Here is a 14,564-nt window from a genome sequence, read left to right on the forward strand (position 1 = left end):
TAGTTGAACAAACGCTTTTGTAGTATGTTTGGGCATCTCTAGGGTATATTCCCAAGAGAGGAATTGCTGGGTCCTGAGGGAGGTTGACTCCCAGTTTCCTGAGAAACCGCCACACTGATTTCCAAAGTGGCTGCACAAGTTTGCATTCCCACCAACAATGGATGAGTGTTCCCCTCATTCCACATCCCCTCCAGCATAGGCTATCATTGGTGTTTTTAACTTTAGCTATTCTGACAGGTGTAAGATGGTATCTCAAAGTGGTTTTGATTTGCATTTCCCTGATCGCTAAGGAGGTTGAGCATGACCTTAAGTGTCTTCTGGCCATTCGAAGTTCATCTGTTGTGAATTCTCTGTTCAGATCAGTACCCCATTTTTTAATTGGGTTAATTAGAGTTTTAGTGCCTAGTTTCTTGAGTTCTTTGTATATTCTGGAGATCAGACCTTTGTCTGATGAGGGGTTGGTGAAGATCTTCTCCCAGTCAGAAGGTAGCCTTTTTGTCTTACTGACAGTGTCCTTTGCTTTACAGAAGCTTCTCAGTTTCAGTAGATCCCATTTATTCATTGTCTCTCTTATTGTCTGTGCTGCTGGGGTCCTACTTAGGAAGAGGGCTCCTGTGCCTATATCTTGTAGACTACTTCCCACTTTCTCTTCTATCAGGTTCAAAGTGGACGGATTAATGTTGATGTCTTTAATCCATTTGGACTGGATTTTTGTGCATGGTGATAGATATGGATCTACTTTCATTTTTTTACAGGTTGACATCCAGTTATGCCAGCACCATTTGTTAAAGATGCTTTCCTTCTTCCATTGTATACCTTTAGCTCCCTTGTCAAAAATTAGGTGCTCATAGGTTTGTGGGTTAATATCCGGGTCTTCTATTCGATTCCAAAGGTCGATTTCTCTGTTCTTATGCCAATACCAAGCTGTTTTCAATACTGTAGCTCTATAATAGAGTTTGAAGTCAGGGATGGTAATGCCTCCAGAAGTTCTTTTATTGTATAAGATTGTTTTGGCTATCCTGGGTTTTTTGTTTTGCCATATAAACTTGATTATTGTTCTCTCAAGGTCTGTGAAGAAGTTTGATGGGATTTTGATGGGGATTGCATTGAATCTATAGATTGCTTTTGGTAGAATTGCCATTTTTACTATGTTGATTCTCCCAATCCAAGAGCAGGGGAGGTCTTTCCATTTTCTGGTATCCTCCTCAATTTCTTTCTTCAAAGACTTAAAGTTTTTGTCAAATAGGTCTTTCACTTCCTTGGTTAGAGTAACCCCAAGATATTTTATGCTATTTGTGGCTATCATGAAAGGTGATGCTTCTCTGATTTCCCTCTCTGCTTCTTTATCCTTTGTGTATAGGAGGGCCACTGATTTTTTGGAGTTGATCTTGTATCCTGCCACGTTACTAAAGGTGTTTATCAGCTGTAGGAGTTCTTTGGTAGAGTTTTTGGGGTCACTTATGTAAACTATCATATCGTCAGCAAATAACAAAAGTTTAACTTCATCCTTTCCAATACGAATCCCCTTGATCTCCTTATGTTGTCTTATTGCTATTGCTAGAACTTCAAGCACTATATTGAAGAGGTATGGAGAGAGTGGACAGCCTTGTCGTGTTCCTGATTTTAGTGGAAAGGCTTTGAGTTTCTCTCCATTCAGTTTGATGTTAGCTGTCGGCTTGCTGTATATTGCTTTTATTATATTTAGGTATGATCCTTGTATCCCCAGTCTCTCCAACACCTTTATCATAAATGGGTGTTGAATTTTATCAAATGCTTTTTCAGCATCTAGTGAGATGATCATATGGTTTTTTTCTTTCAGTTTAATTATATGATGGATTACATTGATAGATTTGCGTATGTTGAACCAGCCCTGCATCTCTGGAATGAAGTCGACTTGATCATAATGGATATTTTTTCTAATGTGCTCTTGGATTCGGTTTGCCAGTATTTTATTGAGAATTTTCGCGTCGATGTTCATGAGTGAGATTGGCCTGTAATTCTCTTTCTTGGTTGTGTCTTTGTGTGGTTTTGGTATTAGGGTAACTGTAGCTTCATAAAAGGAGTTAGGCAATGACTCTTCTGTTTCTATATTGTGGAATACGTTAAGGAGTATAGGTATTAGCTCTTCCTGGAAGTTCTGGTAGAATTCTGCATTGAAACCATCTGGTCCTGGGCTTTTTTTGGTAGGGAGATTTTTGATAACAGCTTCTAATTCTTCGCGACTAACAGGTCTATTTAGATTGTTCACCTGTTCTTGGTTAAACTTTGGTATATGGTACTTATCTAAAAAAATGTCCATTTCTTTTACATTTTCCAACTTTGTGGCATATAAACTTTCATAGTAAGATCTAATGATTCTCTGAATTTCCTCTGTGTCTGTGGTTATGTCCCCCTTTTCATTTCTGATCTTATTAATTTGCATGTTCTCTCTCTGCCGTTTGATTAACTTGGATAGGGGTTTGTCAATCTTGTTGATTTTCTCCAAGAACCAGCTTTTTGATTCATTGATTCTTTGGATTGTTTTCTCTATTTCTATTTTGTTGATTTCAGCCCTCAGTTTGATGATTTCCAGTCTTCTAGACCTCCTGGGTGAATCAGCTTCTTTTTTTTCTAGATCTTTCAAGTGTGCTGTTAAGTCTCTAATGTGTGCTTTCTCTGCTTTCTTTAATTGGGCACTTAGTGCTATGAACTTTCCTCTTAGCACTGCTTTCATAGTGTCCCATAGGTTTGAGTATGTTGTGTCTTTGTTTTCATTAAATTCAAGGAAGAGTTTAATTTCTTTCTTTATTTCTTCCTTGACCCAGGGGTGATTTAGTAGTTGACTGTTCAGTTTCCATGAGTTTGTTGGCTTCCTGGGGGGAGCATTGTTGTTGAATTCTAATTTTAGTCCATGGTGATCTGACAAGACACAGGTAGTTACTAATATTTTTTTGTATCTGTGTAAGTTTGCTTTGTTACCGAGTATGTGGTCAATTTTCGAGAAGGTTCCATGAGCTGCAGAGAAAAAGGTATATTCTTTCCTATTTGGGTGGAGTGTTCTATAGATGTCTGTTAAGTCCATTTGATTCAATACCTCCAATAGGTCTCTCAATTCTCTGTTTGGTTTCTGTCTGATTGACCTGTCCATTGGTGAGAGAGGAGTGTTGAAGTCTCCTACTATTAGTGTGTGTGGTTTGATGACTGCCTTGAGTTCTAGAAGAGTTTCTTTTACATATGTGGGTGCCTTTATATTAGGAGCATAGATATTCAGGATTGAGACTTCCTCCTGATGAATTGTTCCAGTTATGAGTATGAAATGTCCATCTCCATTTCTTCTGATTGATTTTAGTTTGAAGTCGATTTTGTTAGATATTAGAATGGCCACGCCCGCTTGTTTCTTAGGTCGATTTGCTTGGAAAACCTTTTCCCAACCCTTTACTCTGAGTAAGTGTCTGTCTTTGTGGTTGAGGTGTGTTTCTTGTAAACAGCAGAATGTTGGATCCTGTTTTCGTATCCAATCTCTAAGTCTGTGCCTCTTTATAGGTGAATTGAGTCCATTGATATTAAGTGATATTAATGACCAGTGGTTGTTGACTCCGGTCATTTTTTTTTTTTTAGGTAGTAGAGTGTATGTGTTTTTCTTCTTTGATTTGTGCTTGTGAATGGTCGCTAGATGTTCGAGTTATTGTAGGCCGTGTTGGGAATGTTGGATTCCTTCGGTAGTGATTTTCCTTCTAATATTCTCTGTAAGGCTGGATTAGTAGCTACGTATTGTTTAAATTTGTTTTTATCCTGGAATATTTTGTTTTCTCCGTTGATAGTGAACAATAGCTTGGCTGGGTATATTAGTCTGGGTTTGCATCCATGGTCTCTTAGTTTCTGCAGTACCTCTATCCAGGATCTTCTGGCTTTCATGGTTTCCATAGAGAAATCCGGTGTAAGCCTGATAGGTTTACCTTTATAAGTTACTTGACCTTTTTCCTTTGCAGCTCTTAAAATTTTTTCTTTAATATTTATGTTTTGTGTTTTGATTATTATATGGCGCGGGGATGTTTTTTTCTGATCCAATCTATTCGGTGTTCTGTATGCTTCTTGAACCTTCATAGGAATATCGTTCTTTAGGTTGGGAAAGTTTTCTTCTATAATTTTGTTGAATATATTTTCTGGGCCTTTGATCTGCAGTTCTTCTCCTTCTTCAATCCCTATTATTCTTAGATTTGGTTTTTTTTTATTGTGTCCCAGATTTCCTGAATGCTTTGTGAAGAGAATTTGTTGGATTTGCCGTTTTCTCTGACCAGAGCATTTATTTTCTCTATGGTATCTTCAGAATCTGAGATTCGTTCTTCTATCTCTTGTATTCTATTGGTTATGCTTGATTCTGTAGTCTCCGCTCGTTTACCTAGGTTTTCCATATCCAGCCGGTTCTCGTTTTGTGTTTTCTTCATTGCCTCCATTTCAGTTTTCAATTCTTGGACTGTTTCCTTTACTTGTTTGATTGTTTTTTCTTGGTTTCTCAGGGTATCACTCACGGATTTACTTATTTCTTCAAACTTTTTGTTATATTTCTCATCCATTTCTATACTCATTTCTTCAAACTTTTTGTTATACTTCTCGACCAGTTCCTTAAGGGAGTTATTCATATCCTGTTTAAGGGACTCTATTGCTTTCATAATGGCACTTTTTTCCACTTCATCTGGGTTAGAGTGTTCAAATCCTTCTGTTGTAGGGTCGTTGGGATCTGATATTTTCATGTTGTTTTTCAGATTGTTGGAGGAGGTCTTGCCTTGGCGTCTGCCCATCTCTTCGATCAAATGCTCTCTATTGGAACTTCTGGTATCGGGTCAGGTTCCCTTGTTGGGCAGGGAGTTCACTAATAGAATGCCTACCTTTCCCCAGGCAGGGTATTGAAGCACAGGCACTTCCTCTTTCCGGGATGCCCCTACAGAGCAGGCCCAGTGTGCAAGGCAGCTGAACTGGGGAAATTTTATGGCCTCAGTGGGAGGGGAGAAATATAGAAATTTGTACCTGGATGGAAGCTGGGATGGCAGGCGGGAGAGCCTAGCAGGGTGGAGCCAGCAGAGCAGGCTGACCTGGGAGTCTATGGGGTCAGGGAAAGTCCTAACTCCCCCTCGCCAGGGCCCCTGCCGCGGGCCCGAATCAACTCACCACTCCAAAGGCCCTCTGGATGGAAGCTGGGATGGCTGCCGGAAAGCTAGCAGGGTGGAGCCAGCAGAGCAGGCTGACCTGGGAGTCTATGGGGTCGGGGAAAGTCCTAGCTCCCCCTCGCCGGGCCCCTGCCGTGGGCCCGAATCAACTCACCACTCCGAAGGCCCTCTGGATGGAAGCTGGGATGGCTGGCGGGAAGCTAGCAGGGTGGAGCCAGCAGAGCAGGCTGACCTGGGAGTCTATGGGGTCGGGGAAAGTCCTAGCTCCCCCTCGCCGGGCCCCTGCCGTGGGCCCGAATCAACTCACCACTCCGAAGGCCCTCTGGATGGAAGCTGGGATGGCTGGCGGGCTCAGGGTTTTATTAGATGGCCTTTGGATCTTGTTGGGAGCAACGCCAGCTCAGATTGGAAAATATATTTAAATTAGATGTGTATATTAATACACTGATTTAAATTTATATCGTTATTTTAGGTATACTGTAAATAGTTTAATTTCTTAAGATTTTTCTGACATCCTTATGTCTACTTTACCCTCCTTCCTCCTGCTTCCATATTTATTTCCCTCCTTGAATCTAATTAGGGCTTCCCACCATTTTCCCATTTTCTCAGATCCCCATTTCCCCTGTCAGATCACTAATAACTTGTTCTTCCCCTCTTTTTCTCTCCCCATCCCTGCTCTGGCAACTGTACCTTTTTACTTTCTTGTTTCTGAGGTTATTCCTGGTGATGTACTTTCTGTTCTGATTTGAGCTAGGTGGTTTATAACATTTATTGACTTATACATGTTGAGACAGTCTTACATTTCAGGGATAAAGTCAACTTAGTCATAGTGGATAATCTTTTTCATGCATGTCTGTATTTTGTCTGTAGTTATTTTCTTAAACAATCTTGAGTCTGTGTTCATCAATGATATGTCCTGTAGTTTTCTGGGTTGTAGTTATACCTTTCACTAGTTTGGGTATAATGTGATACTGGCGTCATTGAAGTAGTTTTGGAATATATTTCTGTTTCTATGTTTTTAATGGTTTAAGAAATATTGTATGTATTCTTTAAAAAGTGGTAGAATTCTACTGTGAATCCATATGGCTATGGTATTTTAATTTTAATTAATGGGTTTGTTTTAATTCTGGAAGGCTTTTTTATTAGTGTTTCAGCTCTCTCATTTAGTAAACATCTGTTCAGATTCTCAACTCCTCCTTGGTTTATTTTTTGTAGTTTGGATGAATCTATATAAATTCACCTGTTTATTTTAGATTTTCCACCTTAATTGGGCATATGTCTTTTTTAAATCTTCTATCATGGCATTCCCATTGTCTTTGGCATTTGTGCCTATGTTCCCTTATTCATTTCTGCTATTCTGTCTTTCTTTCACCCACTAGTTTGTCGATCTATTTTGTCTACTCACAGAAACAGCTCTCAGATTTGTTAATTCTTTATATGATGCCTTTTTCACCATTATATTGATTTCTGTTCTGATTTCTATTATTTCTTGTCATCAACATGGTTAGAGTTTGGTTTGTTCTTTTTTTCTGTGTTTTGAGTTTCATCATTAAGTCATTTATATTTTTGTGCTTTTTTTGGTTTTTCACTGTAGGTACTTAGAGCCATAAGTTTTCCATGTCAGACCACTTTTAATGTGTTCCAGAGGTTTTGTTATTTGGGTTTTCATTTTCATTTCTTTCTAGGATTTTTTATGTCTTCTTTGATGTTGACATGAAATGAAGTTGCTGTTGAGTTCTTTAATCCCCATGAATGTGTAGAGATGAGTTTGATGTCAGTTGTTACTTTTATTGTATGAGCCATAAATGACACAAAAATGACTTCAATCTTTTGAATTTTAAAGGTTTGTTTGTGTCCCAGGAACGGATCTACTTTAGAAGAGCTTCCATTTCACATGCAGCAGAGTAGAATGTGTATTATTTGTGTTTTGGTCGAAATTTCTGTAGATTTGTTCCATAAGTTCTGGGACTCTATAGAACCCTGACTAATGCAGTGTCTTTTGTCATACAAAGAACTTTTCAATTCCATGAAGTCTTTTTATTAGTTATTGTTCTTAGTCACTGAAGATTTGCTATTTCCATACAATGTATTATATCCTTCCATTCCAGGAATCTCTTTATGCTTAGATTGTTATTATCCTTGGTTGTCACGGAACTAGCTCTGTAGAACATGCTGTCCTTGAACTCACGATCTTCAGGTGTTCCATCTTCTACTGTAACTGCTTAGAGTGGAGTTCATGTTCTTTCTGATGTTTGCCATCCACAATAAAAAAAAAGGAACCAGAAAATCAGAAAGTGTAGTAGCTCTTGGTGCATCCAGATAAATATTAAGGTCTAGTTGTACAGAGAGCACAGGTTTTTGTACGGAGCAAGCAGAGTTAATGACTTTAACAGTCAGAGGTGTCTTAGGGAGAGCAGAAACCTTGAGCATTGGCCCCTACCCTGGATCAATGTCTCCTCCAGCCACCAGAGGGCACTGACAGCCACAAACTTGCTTAGTTCTGCCAGGCTCTCAACTGACTTCTCCTTGCCAAGCAGCATATCCTGTACATAAAAAAGCAAGTTCTCTGTAACTTCTTTTTCCCCAGCTGAATCCATTCTAAGGTTGAAGGAGGGCATTTCACAACCTCCAGGACAGGAGGTTTGCATATCGATGACTCCCTCTGAGGAGAGGGACAGGGAAATGACTGCCTCTCACTAGCTTGTGTGGCTCCAGAACTTTCCAGTGTGTCCACCATGACCCAAGCTCCAGTTCTCCTCACTTTCCTCGCTCACAGCATGGGTGCTGTTTACATGGATTCTGGGAGTGTGAACAGGAGAAATGATAGTTTACCCCTGCCCCCTAGAAACTGGTCTTGCCCTGTCCTCACTGATATTCTGCATCACTCCATTCTCCCAGGATCTGGGGCTGAGGGTGTGTTAACCCCGCTACAATCTGTGCTGGGCTCTGTGGGGCAGAAATTCACCATCTCCTGCCCCCGCAGCAATGGCAGCATTGATAGCAATTCTGTGTCCTGGTATCTTCAGCATTCAGCAAACACACTCTGACTGCTAATCTACAGATATGACCTAAGACCCTCTGGTGCTCCGGATTGGTTCTCTGTCTCCAAGGACATCTCCTCCAACTCTGCCTCCATAACTATATCTGGGCTGCAGCCTGAGAATGAGGCTGACTAGAGCTGCCTCTGGGGTTATGACAGCTATTTCACGGAGACCCTCAGACTTACGGGGAACTGAGACAAAAACTCCCCAGAGCATCACCACACTGGGGTACCTTCCACCTTGGAAAATTGAGTTTTCCTGTTTTGATTTGGAAATTTCTGTTCAATGGGCCCATTATTTTCTAAAATAAAACTTAGTTCCCATCTATCTTTCTACCATCTATCTATCTATTCTCTCTCTCTCTCTCTCTCTCTCTCTCTCTCTCTCTCTCTCTCTCTCTCTGTGTGTGTGTGTGTGTGTGTGTGTGTGTGTGTGTGTTTTACAGGACCCTCTATTCTCCATACTGACTAGCATACAGTCTCAGTCTTGAGCAGGTGTAGTTCAGTTAACTGCAGCTGCTATGAGTTGAAACGATTGCAAAGCTGTGTTCCACCAAGAGATAGCATTGGGCAGCCCCTCTCCTCATCTTGTAATCTCTCTGCCATCTGCCCCTGTGTTGCTGAGCTCAGAGGAGCTGGGACAAATGTCTTGTTTAAGGCTCAAAGCTCGACCATCACTTGTTCTCTGCACCTGAAGCCAAGGGTCTGCATCTACCATTGTTCACTGCAAAGAGGGGGAGGCTTTTCTCATTAGGCTGGTGGTAGCTTTTGTCTATGGGTACAAATACAGATAGTTCTCTAACTATATATTTGATATGATCTCCTTTTAACTAGACAAGAGTATTAAGTTCTCTGCTAGGACCTATAACCTCTATGTTTTTGACCAGGTTTACGGTACTGTGTACATGCTCACTTTTGTGGAGTAGGACTCAAAACTAATCAGAGAGAGGTTGGTTGCTCCTATAATAGTTTGTCATTGTAGCAAAGAGGGCCCATCTAGCCCAGAAGGATCCCAGCTAGTTGAGGCTGTTGGAGACTTTTCTCCTCCAGAAGTTGGTGCAGTATCTCCCGGCACCTGAGCAATGGGTCCATCTTTCTGTCAGACTCCTACTCTGTGTCCCAAGGCAGGCAGATGGCTCCAGTCCTGCAACCCAAATAATCCCCAGATGGGAGGTATGCAGGCCTGGCCTGAGATGAAGCGGAGCTAGACCTGGGCCTGGGAAGGATATATAAGGAGTTGTCTGCCCTGTCCTCTGAGGGCTTCCCTAAAGCTGTGATTGTCAGCCATGCTTATTCCAGTACCTGTAGAAGGAAGGCATGATGAAGAGGTGGAAAGCACCCTCCGCCAGGCTGAGCAAAATGAGCCCCACTCTTCCCCAGAGAGACTCCCCAGAACTTGGCCTACCTTGTTGAGTAATCTGTGGCCCCTTCTTTCATGGCTCGCCTACACAGAACCAGACTATCTCTGAAAAACCAGGCCAGTAATGGAGTTCTCTCCACTTCCATGACTGGCATTCACAGGGTCAACAAGCCTTGGGGAGCCTGCCCTGAGAAGCTGTGCCACACTCTTGCAGAGTTGGCCTCTGAGTGGCCTGAAAGACCCTAGGAAGCCAGGCCAGTAAAGCCATGCCTCCCTCTTCTTCCCCTGGCCTCCAATGACCTGGGTCGGTCCTGGAGGCCATGCTGGGCATGTTGCACAACCGTCTCCATGGCTGACCAGTGTTCCCACCTCAACCGAGTCTGCCAGCCAGGGTCAATGGTGTCTCTTCTTCCACGTCTGGCCTACCCAGGGTCTGACAAAAAGAGGAAACTTCTCACCCTCCAAACAGCTGGCTTCCCAGGCCTCAACAAGAATAGGAGAATCAGGTCAGGGACAATGTGCATGCCTGTTTTACAGCTGACATCTGCAAGGCCAGTCAGACCCTTGAGAGACAGGCCTGGGAAGTTTTTCACCCCTGTTTTTGAGTGGTTTCCAAAGGGCTGAAGAGCCCCTGAGGAGAAGGACCAGGGATCTGAGCCACAGATGGCCACCAAAGAGCCAGAGACTCCCTGGGGAGCCAGGCTGGGGAAGTTTAACCCTCCTATTGCATGAGAGGTGACCCAAAGTCAGGACAGGCCCTTGGGTACCAGGCCCGGGAAGCTGCACTTACTTTTCCATGGCTCGTCTGTCAGAGTCTTGCTATGATCTAGGGTGCCAGGCCATGGAAGCTATACACAGGCCTGAACATGTCCTATGGAACCAGGCCACTGAAGCTGCTCCCCCATCTTCCAACACTTTCCCTGCATGGCAGGCGGGCCCTGGGCAGCCAGGCTGATGAAGCTGCAAATCTCTTCCAAGGATGGCATCAGCAGGACATGGCAGGCCTTGAGGAGCCAGCCTGGAGAACTTGTGGTCCCCTCCTCTCAAGATGTTCTCCACAATGCTGGTCAGGTCAGGCCCTGGGAATCCAGGCCAGGGATGCTGATCCCTTCTTTTCCACAACTGGTCTCCAAAGGTCCTGCCATCCTTAGGAACCTGAGCCCACTCTTCCATGTCTAAACTCTGAGTACCTGCGAGGCTGGGGAAGTTGTGCCTCCTCTTCCACAGCTGGACTCCCTAGGGCTAGGCAAGCCCTGCAGAGCTCGACTGGGTAATGTGTGCCACACTCTTCCATGACTGGCCTCCCAAGAACAGGACAGGACAGGCCCTGGGTTACCAGGTCAAGACAGCTTATCCCACTTTTCCAGGGATGGCTTTTCATGGGACAGACATGGATTGGGGAGTCAGGAAGTGGAAGTTGTGGCCCCTCCTCCATGGTTGGCCTGTGCCCCCTCTTCATGACTGGTCTCCCCAGGGCCTTCCAGGCTGGGGAATGTGCTTCCCCCTCTGCCCCTGCTGGCCTCCCCAGGGTCTGCCATGTCCTAGGGAGCCAGCATGGTAAAGCTGTGCCCCCTCATCCATGGCTGGCTTATGCAGTACTGGACAGGCCCTGGGAAGACAGGCCATGGATGCTGCACTCCTCTCTTTCACAACTGGATTTTCTCAGGACCAACAGGCCCTGGGGGAGCCAGCCTGTGAAATGTGTACCCTGTCATTCATAGCTGGCCTCTGCAGCATTCCACAGGCTCTGAGGAACCAGACTGGTGAAGTTGATCCCTGCTTTACAATGGCACCTACTCTTCCAGTGACTGACAGAAAGAGGAAGTGTCTCTTCAGGCCTGGACAAAACTGGGGACCCAGGTCAGAGATACTGTGCATTCCTGTTCCATATCTGGCCTCTGCACGATCAGCCATGTCCTGGAGAGTCAGGGCAGGGTAGCTTTGCAACCTTCTTTCATGACTGGCGACCACAGGACAGGATAGGCCCTGGTGTGCCAGGCCAGGGAAGATGAAACCCAATCCTCTACAGATGTCTTTCCCAGGGATAGACAGTCCCTGAAAAGTAAGGCTGGGGAATGTGTACCCTCTAATATCGATGTCTCTGCTGGGTGTCACAGATCCTGAGGAGCTAGATCAGTGAAACTGTGTCACCCCAATATTACAGATGGCTTCCCCAGGACCAAACTTGGGGGTTCAGGAACCGGAAGCTACTACAACTCTTCCATTGCTGGCTTGTACCCATCTTCCATAACTTGCCTCCAAAGAGTCTGAGTCAGGGTAAGCTGTGCTCACTCTTCTATGTCTTGAGTACCTAGGGCCTGACAGGCTAAGGAAGTTGCACTCCCTCCTTCACAGCTGGGTTCCCCAGGCCTGGACAAGCACTGGAGAGACAGGCCAGAGTTGCTGTGAATCTGTTATACTAATGGCCTCTGCAGGCCCAGCAAAGCCCTGGGGACACAAGAAGGAGAAGATGCAACATCCCTTTCAATGGCTGGGATCTGCAGGGCCAAAGTGTCCATGGGGAATCATGCTGGAGAGCCTGTACCCTCTTCTTCCATGGCCGGCTGTTCTCCGACTGGATAGGACCTGGGGTTCCTAGGATTCTTTGCTTCCTCTTCCATGGCTGACCTGTCAGGTCCCATGCTGCCCTATGGAGTCAGGCTGGGGTAGCTGCACCCATTTTCTATGGCTGGCCTCCCGAGGGTCAGCCATATCTTGGATAGCCAGGTTGAAGAATCTGCATTCCCCTCTTTCACAACTGGCATCCCCTGAGCTGGCCAGGTCCTGGGATGCAAGGCCATGGTAGTTGCCCCCTTCTTACATGACTGACCTGAGCTCCTGCTTCCATTACTGCCCTCTCCAGGGCAGAAAAGCTCAAGGAAACTATGCCCCCTCTTCCACTGCTAGCCTCCCAGTGACTGCACATTCAGTAAAAGCATGCCCCTTCCTCTGTGGCTGACCTCACCAGGGCTGACCTATCCATGTAAGTTGTGCCTCTGTTTTACATAACTGGCCTTCCCAGGGACCCTCTTCCCCTAAGGATCCAAGTCTGAGAATCTGCACCCCTCTTTCATGATTTGCCTACATAAAGCTGTTCCGACCCTGGGGAGTCAGTTCAAGGAAGCTATGACCCTGACTTCCATGGCTGGCCTCTTCAGGGTGGGACAGGCACTGGTGAGGCAAGTGGGGGAAGCTGTACCCCCATCTTACATGACAACAGGCCTACTCAAGGTTTGGAATCCCATGGAAGCTGTGCCCCTCTTTGCAGCCATGAAAGGACAGACCTTGGGGAAACAGGCCAGGGAAACTGTACTCTCAATTCCAAGACTAGTCTGTCCCCCTCTTCAACAACTATCCTCACCAGAGTCTGAAGCTCAGGGCATTTTATCCCCTCTTCCACAACGAGCCTCCCCAGGTTCTTCCAGGCCAAGTAAACTGTGCCCCTTCCTCAACAGCTGGCCTCTCTTTGAACAGACAGTCCTAGGCAAACCAGGCCAGGGAAGCTGGACCCCTCTTTCCCAAGACTGACCTCCCTAGGACAATACAGGCCCTGGGGAATCTGACTGGAAATCTTGGCCTCCCTATTTATGACTTGTCTCACCAAGGCCAGCTAGAACCTCAGGAGACTTGCAGGGGAATCTATGCCCTCCTCTTACACAGCTGGCCTCCTCGGAACCTGGGGAATCAGTCTGGAAAAACTGTGTCTTGCTCTTCCACAGCTGGCCTCCACATGGCCTGACAGGCCGTGAGGGACAGGAAGGAGAAGTTGTGCTCCCCTCTTCCACACCTGGCTTCTCCATAGCTAGCCATGTTTGATGAGTCAGGCAGGGGAAGGTGTGTACCACTCTTCATGCCGGCCCTCACATGGCCTGATATGCACTGGGGAGCCAGGCAGGGGAATCTCTGTCCTCTCTTCCATGCCTGGTCTGTGCAGTACCAGACAAGCCCTCAGATCCAGGTCAGGAAAGCTTCACCCCCCCTAACAAGGCTCACATCCTCGGGGCATGACATGATGTGGGTATCCAAAGAGGAAACATGTGACTGCTTCTAACACGACTATCCACAGAGCTGCAAAGTTCCTGTGTAACCCAACTCAGGATCCTTCACCCAATATTTCTGGACTTGCGACCACAGTGCCAGAGAGTCCTATGGGAGCCAAGCTGGGGTATCTGTTCATCCCTTTTCCACAGCTGGCCTTGCTGGGACAGTCCAGACCCTTTACTGCCCGTCTGGGGAAGCTGTGCCCACCTTCCATGGCGGGCCTGTGGCTCCTCTTTCATGACTGGCCTCCAAAGGGTCTGCCTGCCAGGGAAAACTGCCCCACTTATCCACATATTACCTCTCTAGGGAGAGGGTGCCTGAACTGTCCTTGCCCCACTATCACACTGAAGATTATCTTGAATATCACCATAGAATCTTCATCCGGCAACGGATAGAGATAGAGACAGAGACCCTCATCAGAGCAACAGACTGAGCTCCCAAGGTCCAGTTGAAGGGTAGAAGGATGGAGAAGACAAGCAAGGAAGTCAGGATTGCGAGTGGTTGGTACACCAACTGAGACAGTGTGCCTGTTCTGATGGGAGCTCACCAAATCCAGCTGGACCGGGTTTGAACCAGCATGTGATCAACCCAGAGTCTCTGATTGTGGCTGACAATGGGGGCTGACTGAGAAGCCATTGATAAAGGCACTGGGACTTGTTTTTACGGCATGTTCTGGCTTTTGGGACCCTAGTCTATATGGATGCACAGCTCCCTAGGCCTGGATGTAGTGGGGAGGGCCTTGGACTTCCAAAGGGCAGGGTTCTCTGTCTTCTCTCAAGCAGGAAGGGGGGAAGAGGGAATGTGGGGGAGTGGGAGGGGATTGGGAGGAGGGAAGGAAGTGTAAATATTTGAATGGAAAAATAAAAAAGAATAAAAGAAAGAAAGAAAAAAGAAAAAAGACACAGAGTAAGGCAGTAATAGATTAAATGAGTATAGAAAAATAAGCCATGTAATGATAGAATATACACAGAAATTATTG

Source organism: Myodes glareolus, chromosome 2 (assembly GCF_982192425.1).
Source record: "Myodes glareolus chromosome 2, mMyoGla1.1, whole genome shotgun sequence".
NCBI lineage: Eukaryota > Metazoa > Chordata > Mammalia > Rodentia > Cricetidae > Myodes > Myodes glareolus.